Here is a 14,740-nt window from a genome sequence, read left to right on the forward strand (position 1 = left end):
TCTGCTTGTTCTCATTCCAAGCCTTCTCTTTCACATGGTCAATTGAGCCAATCTCCATTGAAAAAGAATGGGTAAAGGGGCGCCAGGGTGGCTCAGCTGGTTGAGCGACCCGGTCCTGGTTTCGGCTCACGTCATGACCCCACGATTCGTGAGTTGGAGTCCCGCGTCAGGCTGCATGCTGACAGTGTGGAATCTGCTTAGGATTCTCTCTCTCTTGCTCTCTCTCTCTTGCTCTCTCTGTCTCTCTCAAAATAAATAAATAAACTTAAAAAATTATATATAAAAAAAAGAATGGTTAAGTTTCTAAGTACCAAACACTGTGCTAGGCAGATACAGAAAAATATGGCCACTATCCCTTCAGATGCTCAGAGCCTAGTGGTCTCCAGCCCTTACTGACTTCTGACTCTGAACCACACGCCTTTTGCATCTACTGGTTTTCTAGAACTTTTAGGTCTGTCTTCTGCCTTCTTTCTACCCTACAAGTCAATCTCCCTTTGACCTATTTTCTCAGGGCTTTAAAGCCACTGGTCCCTCCAGGTAGACCAAGGAACCTTTATCAAGTAGCTTTGGACAGAGAGCACACATAAATACTCATAACATACATATCATGCAGGATGTGTCCACTATAGTGACGGAGGAACACGGAGCATATGTGCAGAGCCTTGGTCCCCTTATGTTACCTGGGCTCAGTCACTTAGAGTCGCTGCTCTCTAAGAGGTCACAGGCGCTGGGGTAGAGCAGGTTGCTGACTATAATTGCTGCTCTGATTATAAAATCGATACCCATTTGTCAGTGTCTTTCCAAAGCCTGTGTTTTTCAATTAAAGCTGCCAACTCTGCAGAGAGCTGTCTGCTCTCGTAACACAGCAATCCATGGTCCTGTCAGAAGAATAAGATGTAAGTAATAGCTGAGTGTCTGTGCTCAGCTACCTTCCCGTTCGCAGAGCACCATCAATGCTTTGCCTCCCATGCCTGTAACAGATCAGGATCTGTTAAAATGTAATTTTCAAAAAGGTAAAATCATGACTCTCAGACAAATATAAAAAGTACACTTGTTGAGTGTTTTATTTAACTCATTAATTAATGAAGTAAACAGCAAGACATTAGAACTGGTTCAAAAAGCATTTGAGAAGCCATATATATATATATATATATATATATATATATATATATATATACACACACACACATACACATTTATAACCCCAGAAGACATCAACCAGTTATATATATATATACATACATATATATACATACATATATACATATATATATGTATGTATATATATATAACTGGTTGATGTCTTCTGGGGTTATAAACCTTTTGGGTTATCTTTTCCATTAGACAGGAGTTTTTTTGTATCTCTTTAAGAAAAGATCCAAAGTTAATCTTTGTCCCCACTGAGGTTTAAGATTTATATTCACAAAAAAAATAAAAAAGAATTTATTAAAAAAAAATAGGCAACCCATAGAAAGTCAAACTCCCGGACTTCATAGAAAAACACTTAGGGCTCCCTTCTGGCTATTTTGAAGTTACTAGTAACTTCCTGACAGGTCTCTGGTGTTGGAACTAGAAACAGACTCAGAAAATCTGTAGGAGCGAAGTCTGTATCACCTAGTGTTTAAAAGGCAAAACTATGGAGACAGTAAAAAGATCAGTGATAGCCAAGGGTTTGTAGGGGACTGCATAGGAGGAGCACAGAGGATTTTTCAGGCAGTGAGAATACTCTGTGTATACTGTAGTGATGGATACATGTCCTCATGGATTTGTCCTGAACCACAGAATGTGCAATGCCAGAGAGAGCACGACTGTAAACTGTGGACTCTGGGGGATTGTGATGTGTCAGTGCAGGTTCATCCGTTGTAACAAACCTGCTGCTCCAGGGCAGGGCTTTGACAGTGGGAAGACTGCACATGTGTGCGGACAGGGGCATATAGGAAATCTCTGTATGTTCCTCTCAATTCTGTTGTGAACCTAAAACTGCTCTTAAAAAAAGTTTTGAAAACACAGGAATGCTTATCAATAAACAAATGTCCACAGCTCTCCTCCAAGCTGAGAGGTACAAATGACAGTCTCTCTCCCACATAGCCTTCAGACACTCCTTGGCCAAATTTCCTCACCTTAAATATAACCCAATTACATCAACGGGAAAAAGGAGAAAGGAAAGCAAACCTGATGAGCAAGTGGGTCAGACAAATTCAAGTTAAGAATTCCTACCCTAAAGGCCTGAAGAACTAAACATGCTCGAAGAGGACTTCAATTATTTGGATGCTATGACTTCTCTTTCTTTCTTTCTTTCTTTCTTTCTTTCTTTCTTTCTTTCTTTCTCTTTCTTTCTTTCTTTCTTTCTTTCTTTCTTTCTTTCCTTTTCTTTCTCCCTCTCTCTCTCTCTTTCCCTCTCTCTTTCTTTCTTTCTTTCTTTCTTTCTTTCTTTCTTTTCTTTCTCCCTCTCTCTCTCTTTCCCTCTCTCTCTCTTTCTCTTTCTTTCTTTCTTTCTTTCTTTCTTTCTTTCTTTCTTTCTTTTCTTTCTTTCTTTCTTTCTTTCTTTCTTTCTTTCTTTCTTTCTTTCTTTCTTTCTTTCTCTGAAACAGACAAATGCAATTTTGAGTGTACTTCTGGGATTGCATGATTTTGGAATCCAACAGTAATATTTATCATCAAATAAAGAAGCCATCGACTTTTTAATTTTTTTTTTTAAAGAAAACCACTTTTTTTTCATGTTCAAGACAGAAAGAGAGACAGAGCATGAGCAGGGGGGAGGTAGAGAGAGAGGGAGACACCAAATCCGAAGCAGACTCCAGGCTCCACACTGTCAGCATGAAGCCCGACATGGGACTCAAACTCACAAACTGTGAGATCATGATCTGGGCTAAAGTCAGATGCTTAACCAACTGAGTCACACAGGTGCGCTGCCATTGATCTTTTTAAAAGATGTCAACCATCTGAATCATTTCCATTCCCTGCCACCACCATCCTCTGCTCTCCAAAAAAGCAATTCAAAGCTTAAGAAAGCAAGTAAAACATCACCAAAGTCAAGCTGCTAAAATTAAGTCATTTCTGGCAGGTAAATTTAATGACTGAAGAGTTTGGGTATCTTACAGAATCCATGCACATTGCTTAAGACTGAGTATTCTAAATTATAATGAAATTCTATAATTACTGCATTTTTATTTTTGGAGACACCTGTATCTCTGTCTAATATAAAGTTGCTTATATCTATAACATCTACAAGTTACATGCATTATTGTTGTATTTCTTTGCTGCTGAATCCTTGATTAGAAATGCAACTTCCAATTATACTATTCTCCATCTAATATTTCTGTGGGACTGTATTATTTATACTTTAGAGTGGAGTTTTTAGAAACTAGTTACCTCTGTGTCAGTCAGGGTGGGGTCAGTTACATGGTAGGCAAAAACTCCAGGAAGTCGGTGACTTAAAACAACAAAGTTGCATTGCTCATTCACATTACATACTGCTTTGGGCTGGTGGGGGCTCTGCTCCCCCTTGCCCTCACTTAGGTCTGGGGCTGGTGGAGTCGCCATTATCAGAAATCTGCTGGATGTCATGGCAGAAGAAAATAAAGTATGACACATATACATAGGGCTCTCGCCCCACAGTGACACATGCCACTTTCCTTCACATTTCACTGGCCATGTGGCAATGCCTAATCTTAAGAAAGCAGGAAGTGCAATTCTAAAGAAGAGAGAGAGGGGCACCTGGATGGCTCAGTCAGTTGAGCGTCAGACTTTGGCTCTGGTCTTGATCTCACAGCTCATGGGTTTGAGCCCCGCTTTCAGGCTCTGTGCTGACACCTCGGAGCCTGGAACCTGCTTCAGATTCTGTGTCTCCCTCTCTGTCTGCCCCTCCCCCATTTGCGCGCGCGCGCGCGCGCGCGCTCTCTCTCTCTCTCTCTCAAAAATAAATAAACATTAAAAGAAATTTTTTAAATGAAGAGAGAATATTGGCGACCTAAGCCCAGTCACCACCAAAAGTTATTTTGGGATGCAGGGTCTCCTATTTAAAAAAAAAAAAAAATTTTTTTTTATTCTTTTAGCTATATTGATTTAGCTATCAACCAGTGACATATTTATCAAGTTAGATTAAGTATAAATTTTGTCCTATCTATTTAAACCTTTGTCCATCTGAAACTTCATCCAAATGCAGATTTTGTGTGCCTGTGTGCACTTCACCTTAGGCAAAATGCCATAGAAATGAATAAGACAAAATCCCGGTTGGGTAATTTGGTTTTGCGCCAGGAGACACAGCTTTCTTTCTGGAAAGGGCTCATGTTTGGGACTGGCTGTAGTTCCTTTTTCCATAAGGTCTGAACCTGTCAACTCCACAACACAGAGAGTTCATTTGTCACCCTGGCATTCATGTGAGGATTAAACTAACGCTGGTGTTTTGAGGAAATTTCATTTAGCAAATTTGAGTTAGTGGTGATTTTGTGGTTTCAACTTTCTTTCCTTATTATTAGTTTTCTACCAGCTTAGCGTTGCTGAATCCAGACTTCAAAGCATAAAATTCTCTGGACACAGCAGAATGAGGTGTATATGGAATAAGGGGAACCATTGCCAAGGATTCCCAGGAGGTCAGAGGCCAGGTTCACGGCATTGCTGTAACTATGTGTGGCAGGTGTCTCCTCAAGAAAAGGCCTGCAAGGAGAGGTGGGCTCAGAGTCCACTCTGGTGATCAAACCCGAAAACAGACTCCTCTAATGACAAGGTGCTGAAAGAAGGTCATGTGGACCCTTATCTCGTTAAATGATTCAATAGCACTGTGCCAACGCAAAGAGGGAGTGGCAAGAGGAAATGCCCTAAATGTCTCCTCCTGTCCTCCGATCTCCAGCCTCCGGACACTTTCTCCCACTGGCCAAACCCAAGTGCAAACCAGAGGGCAAGGGATCCTGGGAGATACAGTTCAATGAGGCCAGTCTGCTGGAGCACAGAGCAAGGAAGAGAATGGATTTGGCTGGCTTACCACCTCACCCAATTAAATGGTGCTGTATGCAAATGTGTTCTCTTTTTTCTCTATTTGGCCAGACTACTTCTGTTCTATTTATCTTCTCCTTAGCATTCTCTATCTGAAGAGACTTCAGTTTTCCTTACTTTCATTGCTGAATCCAAAAGAGCTTAATAATAAAAGCCAATTTATAAATTAAAATATAAACAAGCAATGCTTCTCTCTGTTATCTGGGAATATTACAAGTTTATTGCATGTTTACTAACTCATCACACACACAGCCAGGAAGGGAGAGATTTTTATTTAATTTTAATTTTTTTAAAACTAGGCTTTATTTTTAGAGCAGTTTTAGAGTCACAGTAAAATTGAGAAGGACAGAGATTTCCCATATACTCCTGGCTCTACATATGCACAGCCTCTCCCACTATCAAAACCCTGTGCCAGAATGGTGCATTTATTATAATCGATGAACCCACACTGACACATCACAATCGCCCAGAGTCCATAGTTTACAGTAGGGTTCACTCTTGGTGTTGCACATTCTGTGGGTTTGGAAATATGTGTAATGACATGTATCCATCATTATAATATCATAGAGTATTTTCATGGCCCAAAATATCCTCTTTGCTCTGCCTACTCACATTTTTCATTTTTAAACATTATAATCAGAAATCTCAAGAGATTAAATCTTGAACTTTAAAAAGCTTAATATGTTCCTGGCACATAAACAGAACAAAAAATACTAGAGTGAACTATTGCCTGAAATTTTGGGGAAATGGGATGACATAGGACTATTGCTATAGACATCATAACTAATCTATCCGTTTTCAAGGCTTGCAACATGATTGTAACCGGCAAGCCAAACAAACATACCCTGCAATGTATCAAAACACTTTATTTTAAATATGTACTTGGTGGAGGTGATCTTCGCCAGTCCCTGGAAGAAAACACTGACTTTTCTGGCTACCTTAAGTCATAAAACCTAGGCTCAACTCACAAATTGAAACTATCCAGCCCAAATAGTTTTCAATATCTGAGGTCAAGTTAGAGTAGTCTTTTTCCCTTTCTCGTCTAGAACCTGTTTCAAGCAGAACACTTGCAGGGGCCACTTGCAGGGTTATGGTTGCTACTCCTCATTTCCTATTCCTTGTCTTAGCTTGGTAATCAGGTCTCAGCCCTCTGGGTCTGGTGTGAGAGATGCAGGAAGGAAAAGAAGACCAAGGGAAGTGTCTTCCTTGGTGATAGCTTTGTTCTCTCTGGGCCCCTCATTCAGAACTTCTCAGCTTGATATTTTGTTCCCGTTCTCAATTAGCAGGCTGCGAGTTCTGGTCTAGAAACTCTCCTTTTTCTACCTACTCCTTGGAGTATTGCCCACAGGGGTCTTAGTTTCTCACTGGCTTTGGCTGGAGGTCCCCCTCAGATCTTTGCCATCTGAGCCTGTCCAACACGGCAGCTTGTTTCATCAAAGCCCACAACCTGAGAGTGCAACAAAGGGAGTCCAGCAAAACAGAAATCACATTCCTCTGTCACCTAATTTCAGAAGAGGCATCCAGTTATAATCTATTCATTAGAAAGAAGTCACTAGGTCTAGCCCACACTCAAGGGGAGGATATTACATAAGGGCATGAATACCGGGCCGTAGAGAACATTGAGGCCCATCTTTGAGAGATGCCTGTATCACAGACTTAAAACAGTTTCAGCTCATCTCTCTCTGCCTGACCTACTTATGGAAACACTCATGTGTCCTCCACTCTCACAAATACTGGGACAGAACTACCAGCTCTATGTACCTGCCACTGGGCTCCTTAGCTCTCCTAGGTGTGAGTCAGGCATTTAGGTCATTAGAACAGCTGCAGTTCCCCTCAAGGAATGTACAGAAAACCCTCCAAGCGACCCTTTGATGCCTCCTCTCGTGAGACCTGGGATTAGGAGATACTTCCTCCAACCTCTTTTTTCCCTGTGAGGAAGGGAGATAGGAACTCACAAAAAACACCACTTCTCTCCCACAAAAATCTGCTGATAAAACCTCCCTCCCCTAGCTCTACTCTCTCTACCCTTTCATTTCCCAAAGTCAACTAGGATGCTCTAGAGTTTCCAGAATGGTGAAAGTGCTTCTTGGGCATTGGTTTTGTAAAGTCTGAACATGACAATGTGCCTCACACTCATTTGGGGGATGAATGTCTAGCATATTGTTGCCTCGGCTTAGACTGAAGAAGGAAAAGATCCATTTTAACATCCTCTACTCATTTCAAATAATCTTGATGGTCCAGAAGGCTCTCGGTAATTTTCTAGTATTATCATTATGATCATCTGTTTTTACTTTCCTGGGGAAAAAATGCATAAGCATCTACTTTATTAATACCAGAAGTCAGTTTTTACAATATAATCATAGCTATAAACTGATTGCAAATAATTTATTCAACATGCACTAATATATCCTTTATTTTAATGCTTTACTATAATTTTTAAGCTCTATTCTGAGGTAAGGACGTCACCTTTTTCTTTTTCTGATTTTCTTATTAGATGGAATTTATAAAGTAATCTCCCTATAGAAAGACAAAGGGATAGATAGCATGTGGCATATACTCCCCGTCTGCTGGGTTTTCATCAGAGCTTATTTACGATCACTCCTTTTATAAACCCTTCTAAGGCACCTAATAAGCCCAGTTAGCTTTCTAACCACCCTGGTTTGTTTCCTTGAGTACGATTTCCACTAACTCAAAATGCCACATTATCAGCAGACTTGGATATTTACTTTTAGAGTAGTCAGAGCCACATTCTCACTTTCCGTATCACAGGAAGACACTCTTAGCAGGATGTTATTCTGGTTCATAAAGTGGCAATCTATTTCATTTATTATCCCTAAGTGCTTTATCATCCATGTCATCAAGTTTGGCCCTGGGCAAGGAGGTTAGGAATCCCCTTTAAAAAAAAAAAAAAAGGATTATTTATTTTGAGAGAGACAGAGTGCAAGTGGTGGAGGGGCAGAGAAAGAGAGAGAGACAGAATCTCAAGCAGTTTCTGCACTGTCAGCACAGAGCCCAACGGGGGGCTCTATCTCACGAACCACGAGATCATGACCTGAGCCAAAACCAAGAGTTGGACGCTTACCCAACTGAGCCACCCGGGCACCCACCCCCCCCTTTTTTTTTATAAGTAAGAAAGAGACATAAAGAATGAGATGTTCATTCTGTGACTGAGTCAATAAGCTCAGGGGACAAAATAGTTCCAGGAGTAAGTAGAAAGAAGAGAGCTTCCAAATCTGAACTTGCCACCTGTTAACAGAAGACTAGAACAAAATACCAAACGAAGAGGTTCTGAAATGAGGGGTCAGAGAAAACTAACATAAAAATTCCAAGACACATTATCTCTGAAGACCCAGTGAGAGAGCCGCGGAGAGGAGAGAGTAATCACAGAGGCTACTTGAAACTGTGAAGAAGGATCCACACAAGCTTATTCCTCTCTGAAGTCTTCCCTGACAGTGTGGACATCAGCAGAACTTGTACCCATCTCCCCTACGACACTGTCAAAGCCCTAATCCTTGGATGAGAGAGTCTGTCCTGGATATGTTTGAGAAAATGTTGTTCCAAAAAAAAAAAAAAAAAGCATAGTTGAATTTTTAAATATCCCATTGGTCATAGAATGTAAGAGAGGATGATGAGGAGGGGTGAGGGTGGGGAAGGAGGAGGAGGGAGGGGAGAAATGGAGAGGAAGAGAAAAAAAGATGGAGATCTGAAGGAGGAGGTGGAGGGGAGGAAGAAAAGGAGAAGAATTGCCTTGTTATATAAGATAGCATGACTCTTTTCCCTAGCCAACAACTCACAGAAAAGAGCCTGATTGATTGATTCATTGACTACATCTCAGCCCATGGCCTGCTTGACGCCCCTTCCTGAATCTCACTTGCATCTGCCTCTATAGCATCTCCAGTCCTGATTTGTTTCTTGATTCTCAGTCTTTTTTGTAAAGTCCACAACCCTATGTTTGTTCCTCAAGGTTCTCTCCTACATTAACCCTATGGGATGGGATGGGATGGGATGAAGTTAATTATTTCAAAGCCTACGTCTTCAGCCTAGATCTCTGCTCTGATTCACGTATTCAACAGTCTTCTGAACAGCCTAACCCACATGACTGGCAGACGCTTGGAATTCATCCTGTCTAGCACTGAACTCATTTACACCACTGCCAATCCTGTTCTTTCTGTATAATTTATGAGTGAGATTGGTATCACCAACCAACCACCTTACTAATCAAATTAGAACCTGGGGTCCCCGTACGCACACACAAACCTAATCATTCCTCTTAATTTCACTGCTTAAATTCCTCTTGAATCCTTCCCTCCATTCCCTCCCTTGAGCTCTTGGATCACCTCCTATTTGAGATTGATGTACCCACTTTTGGCTTCTCCGATCCCTTCACCGTGTGGTAGCTGTGATCTTTCTAAAACACAAATCTGATTGTGTTCATGTCTTACCTAAAACATTTCAATGTCTCCCCGTTGCACACCGTATAATGTGTAATCTCACTAATGCAATCTAAAAGAACCATCTCATCAGGTTGTTACTTATCCGCAGCCCTTTAATGGTCTTTATGCTCCTATAACTGTTTTCAGTTGCTCAAATATACCATGTTTTTTTTTTCATGTTCCATTCCTTACCTTGCTTTTTCTGTGCCTGAAAAAGAGAGTTTCTGCAAAAATTGTTGGATGAACAAATGCTTGAATATAAAAAACATCTATAGTTGCTGGTGATTTTTATTTAAAAACAAAGAAACAAACAAACAAAAAACCTGTAATTTATTCGTGTGTGTGTGTTTCGGTCCAGGAATATATAAACTAATATTATACAAAGACACACAGTGTCTTCATAAGTATGGCTTCTGTCATTGCTGCAGCAAGAGACTATCCTAATTCCTTTAGCATAATTTAATTTTGCCTTTTTTTTATTAAAGTGCATTTATTATACAGAAGGTTTTATAGTCCCTTAAATGTATGCTTGCTGTTCTCTTTGCAAATTGTATTTTCTAAATGGCTGTTCTTCCTAGAACCATTTTCCTATTAGAAGCTAGCTGTTATTTTTCCAAGAATGGCAGCATGATGTTCAGTTATTTGTTTATAGTGGAGTCATCCTGGAGATTTGGGGTTTATTTATGTTTCCCCAGATCCCTGTGCCATAGTAATGCAGAATTCTGAATTTGGCCAAACCTCAGGACTTTTGCCTGTGGTCCAATAAATGGGTGTGCACACATTTTTTAAATCAGTCAAATATGCTAGTGATGTCTACCCCTCGCCTCTTAGCTAGGAGGTGAACTACAAAGTGACCACAGAAACTCACAGCTGGTTTATTACAGGAGTTAGTTTTCTCTGTGCAAAATGCAGTCACTTACCCTTGATACATACACCAGCTGCCAAGACTGTAACTTCTTTTTTCTCATGTTTAATTTTAATTATATAATTCAATCGGAAGATAATCATATATGGTTGTATCAGGGCATTTCAAATGGAACTGGCTCCGACTGGTTTAAGCAGAACAATTTTTTTTTTCTTTTAAGGATATAGGGCAGCTTAGGAATGATCAGGAAGGCTGAAGAACCAAGCAAAGTTATGCATTTTCCCTCAGAGGTACAATCTCCCTTTTGATTTATAACTTTTGTATGGAGGAAGACACCTCCATCAATGTTCCAGCCACAGCCACATGCACCCCGAGGACGCCACTTGATGACAGCCACCACCACCACTAGACAGGATTCCTGCTCATCCTGCTTTCTTGAAGCACCGGTCCAATTTAAAATCTAGAGCAGTGGGTCACATACCAAGAGACTGGGGAGGGAAGAGGCTGTCATGTTTGGCTACTACTGTGGGAAGGCAGCTCAGTGTTCTAGAAGATATCAGAGAGAGGAAATTCTCAAACACGGGAATCAGATGCTGGGCCGGCAAAGTAATGACAGATGCCGACTGCAAAGTATTTCCAGATTAAAGCTTCATCAGGATATTTGAGATGGACATGCCCACAACCCTTGTGATTTAGTCTCGCTAGTTTCCTTTAACTGGCTCATGGATACAGCGATACCATAATTTATCACATCTAACATGCCCTCAGTAGAGGCTCATGCCATTATTTTAGGTAGCACGAAAGAAATGTTGCCAAGTCACTTATGATTTGTTAAAAGATAGTTTTCAAAAGTTTAAAGAACAATACTGTCGCGCAAGTTTAAAATAAACACACGTCGAAGATTTGATTTAACTCATTAACTACTGAGACAACCAGTAAGATGTTAAAATCAGTCCAAAGAGAAGCTGAAAAGCTAGATATAAAGAGGAGATTTAGTAAGTTGCTGGTTAGACTTTACAAAAAAAAACTAATTAATGTCAGACAAGGCTATCACCATAATCATTGGGCTTCTCTGTTCCACTGGATGGAAATTATTTGCAGTTCTACTGGACATAAATCTAGAGTAACCTCTGCCCCTACAGAGTTGTAAAATAGCCAAATAAATAGAAAATCAAATCTAGCACTGCAATGGAAGAACAGTTAGTAATCTCTTTTGTCTATTTCCAAGTTTGGGATATAATTTTTAACACTCTCAATGCTTTCATATCAATTAGAACCCTTCTGGGCTTTTTTAGAATAGAGTTTTATCATGCATCTGTCATGTGCATACATAAAAAAAAATATGTTACTTAAATAAACTGGAGAGGTCTATGCATTCACATTCAAGGTCAAGCTCTTATAATTCGTTTTTTCAAAGTCATCAAAGTTTGTATTTTCCCACCCACTAATGTTTCCCCTGCCATCAAGAGCATTGGCAGTGAGGCATTTCTTTGGAACATTCCACTTTTTTCTCTGAAATCTTCTGAGAAGCTGACATCTATTGTGCAATTTTGTTTTCTTTTTTTTTTTAATCTTTATTGTGATAAGAACACTTAACATGAGATCTACCCTCTTCACAGATTTTTAAGTGTACGAGATACCATATTGTTATCTATACCATTCTGCAATCTTGATGCTGAAGCACTCTTGACTTTTCCAGTTGTCAATAGAAGATTATAAAGCAAAACAAACACTCATATTCCCTTCTCAAATGGCCCTTGAATATTATCCCCCCTGTGGAGAGTTTGCTCTTTAATTTTTTTTTAACATTTATTTATTTTTTGAGAGACAGACAGAACGTGAGTGGGGGAGGGGCAGAGAGAGAGGGAGACACAGAATCCAAAGCAGGCTCCAGACTCTGAGCTATCACTACAGAGCCGGACTCGGGGCTTGAACTCACGAACTGTGAGATTGTGACCGGAGGTGAAGTTGGATACTTAACTGACTGAGCCACCCAGGCGCCCCAAGAGTATATTCTTTAAAGGCTAGGTTTTGGGGCACCTGGGTGGCTCAGTCGGTTGGGGGTCCAACTTCGGCTCAGGACTTCGGTTCAGTGATCTCGCGGCCCATGGGTTCCAGCCCCGCATCAGGCTCTGTGCTGACAGCTCAGAGCCTGGAGCCTGTTTCAGATTCTGTGTCTCCCTCTCTCTCTGACCCTCTCCCATTCATGCTCTATTTCTCTCTGTCTCAAAAATAAATAAATGTTAAAAAAAATAAAGGCTAAGTTTATGAATGTACAGGTAAATAGCAACCACATCATCACTGCTTCCTGGCTGATGGCGACTGTAAGACACCATGAATTGTTAAGACACATTTCAATTTCAGAGCTCCTATAAGGTAAAAATGTATGTCCTAGAAATGATGAAATATAGGTAGATCTAGATAAACAGATCTAGATATATGCATATGTGTACATATGTTAACTTTGTAGCATGCGAATATATTTTTTCTTAACTTCTTGGGTATCAGAATCGAGCTCTAGATGGGGCAGAGATGGTTAAGTACTCCCGAGGATACATTTCATTTTCGTCATTTTAATTAAAGAACACCTCTCCCACTGAATTTTTGCAGGACAGTGACTACTCAGCTCAATATACATTTCCCAGCATGCATTGCATAAAGCTATGGCCATAAACCTCTTTTTCGTTGCCCTAACCTGTGAGTCAGAATAAGGACCTGGTGCTGGGAAGTCAGGTTCAATCATGTGAATGGAGCCACCCTCTAAGTCGGTAGAAAAATAAGAGTGAAGGAACCAAGTCACTGAATGACCCTCTGGGGCAGAGATTCCTACCTGCCTTGTTACAAACAAGAGAAATATTGGTCAAATGGCTATATGTTTAGGTCTTTCACAGCAGCCTGGCCCATACCCTACGTTACTACACTAGGTCTTAAAATTATGATTTTTCTAGAATATTTTGGCTCACCTTCTCTGTGCATGGATAGGATTAGGCAATTTTTTTTTAATTTTTTTAGGTTTTATTTATTTTTGAGAGAGAGAGGAAGACAGAGCGTGAGCAGGGAAGGGGCAGAGAGGGAGACACAGAACCCAAAGCAGGCTCCAGCACAGAGCCTGATACGGGGCTTAAACTCATAAACCACGAGATCATGACCAGAGCTGAAGTCTCACACTTAACCAACTGAGCCACCCAGGTGCCCCTAGGCAATTCTAGATTAATGCAGGCCTGGGCATATCTGATGATTAGACGTCCACAAAACTTCAGAGACCAAGTCTGTTCCAGCTTGAAGTCAATTCCACTGTAACCTAAATACTCCTTAGGCCCCACCAGCTGCCGATGCTGGGAGGGGTTTGTTGTTGTTGTTGTTGTTTTAACATTTTGTCCCCGGTTCTACCATATCAGTGGACACATGCCACATGACAAGAATCCCAAGAAGAGCTTCTACATCTTGATCCGCAATGATCAGTTCTCGCTCCAGAGCACTGCTCTGGTTTCTTTCCGATCACATTCTCAGCACTGTCACATGGCACCAAACCTCTCCCGTCCATTCCATCCTCACAAGTGGACTGGTGCCCCGCCCTTCTTCTCTGCCGCTCAGCGTGGCAACATGTTAGAGGGGAAGTATGCTATGGTTTCAAGGGAAGAAAAACAAGCCTTAGAGTCCACCAGATTTCAAAATGTGCTATAAAACCAGCGATCTTGTTAAGGGAATGGGTAGTGGGTTGTGGAAGAGAATAGGGAGTCCAAAAAACACTTTATATAATGGGAATTTAGAATAATAAAGGTATAATTCAATCAGAAAATAAATGACCTTAGGATGGACACTTAAATTTCTATTTCACATTGGACCCTAGAACATATTTCAGAGGGAGTTCTAATACTAAAAAAAAATATTAAAAGAGTGATAATTATTTTAAATAATTTGATGATTAAAAAAAACGTTTCTACCATGTCTAGAATTGTGGAATCACTACATTCTACACCTGAAGTAATATAACATTGTATGTCAACGATATGTCAATGATACACACATACATACACACATACATTTTCTAAACCCCTAAAGCCAAAAGCCAAAAATGAAAATATTTGATGATTCTGAAATTCTAAATTTGTTTACGGCAAAATATACTATGTGAAAGTTAAAAAAGACACATAGATCTATATCCGTATTTTAAGTAAAGAATTATATACAGAGTATGAAAAAGAGTTCCTACACATCAACAGGAAATAAGATACAGGCATATAGGGTATTCATGGAGGAGAAAATACAAATGACAAAAAAAGACATAAAAAGACAAACAATCTTATGGAAATGAGGGGAATGTAAGTTAAAATAATAATGGCATATTTTCACTCATCCGATGGACAAAGGTTCAGGGTTGATATTATGATGTTGTTTGAGTCAGAGCTCACTCACTGGCTGTACTGGGAATGTGTGGCAGGTGCTGAGA

Source organism: Acinonyx jubatus, chromosome A3, assembly GCF_027475565.1.
Source record: "Acinonyx jubatus isolate Ajub_Pintada_27869175 chromosome A3, VMU_Ajub_asm_v1.0, whole genome shotgun sequence".
Taxonomy (NCBI): domain Eukaryota; kingdom Metazoa; phylum Chordata; class Mammalia; order Carnivora; family Felidae; genus Acinonyx; species Acinonyx jubatus.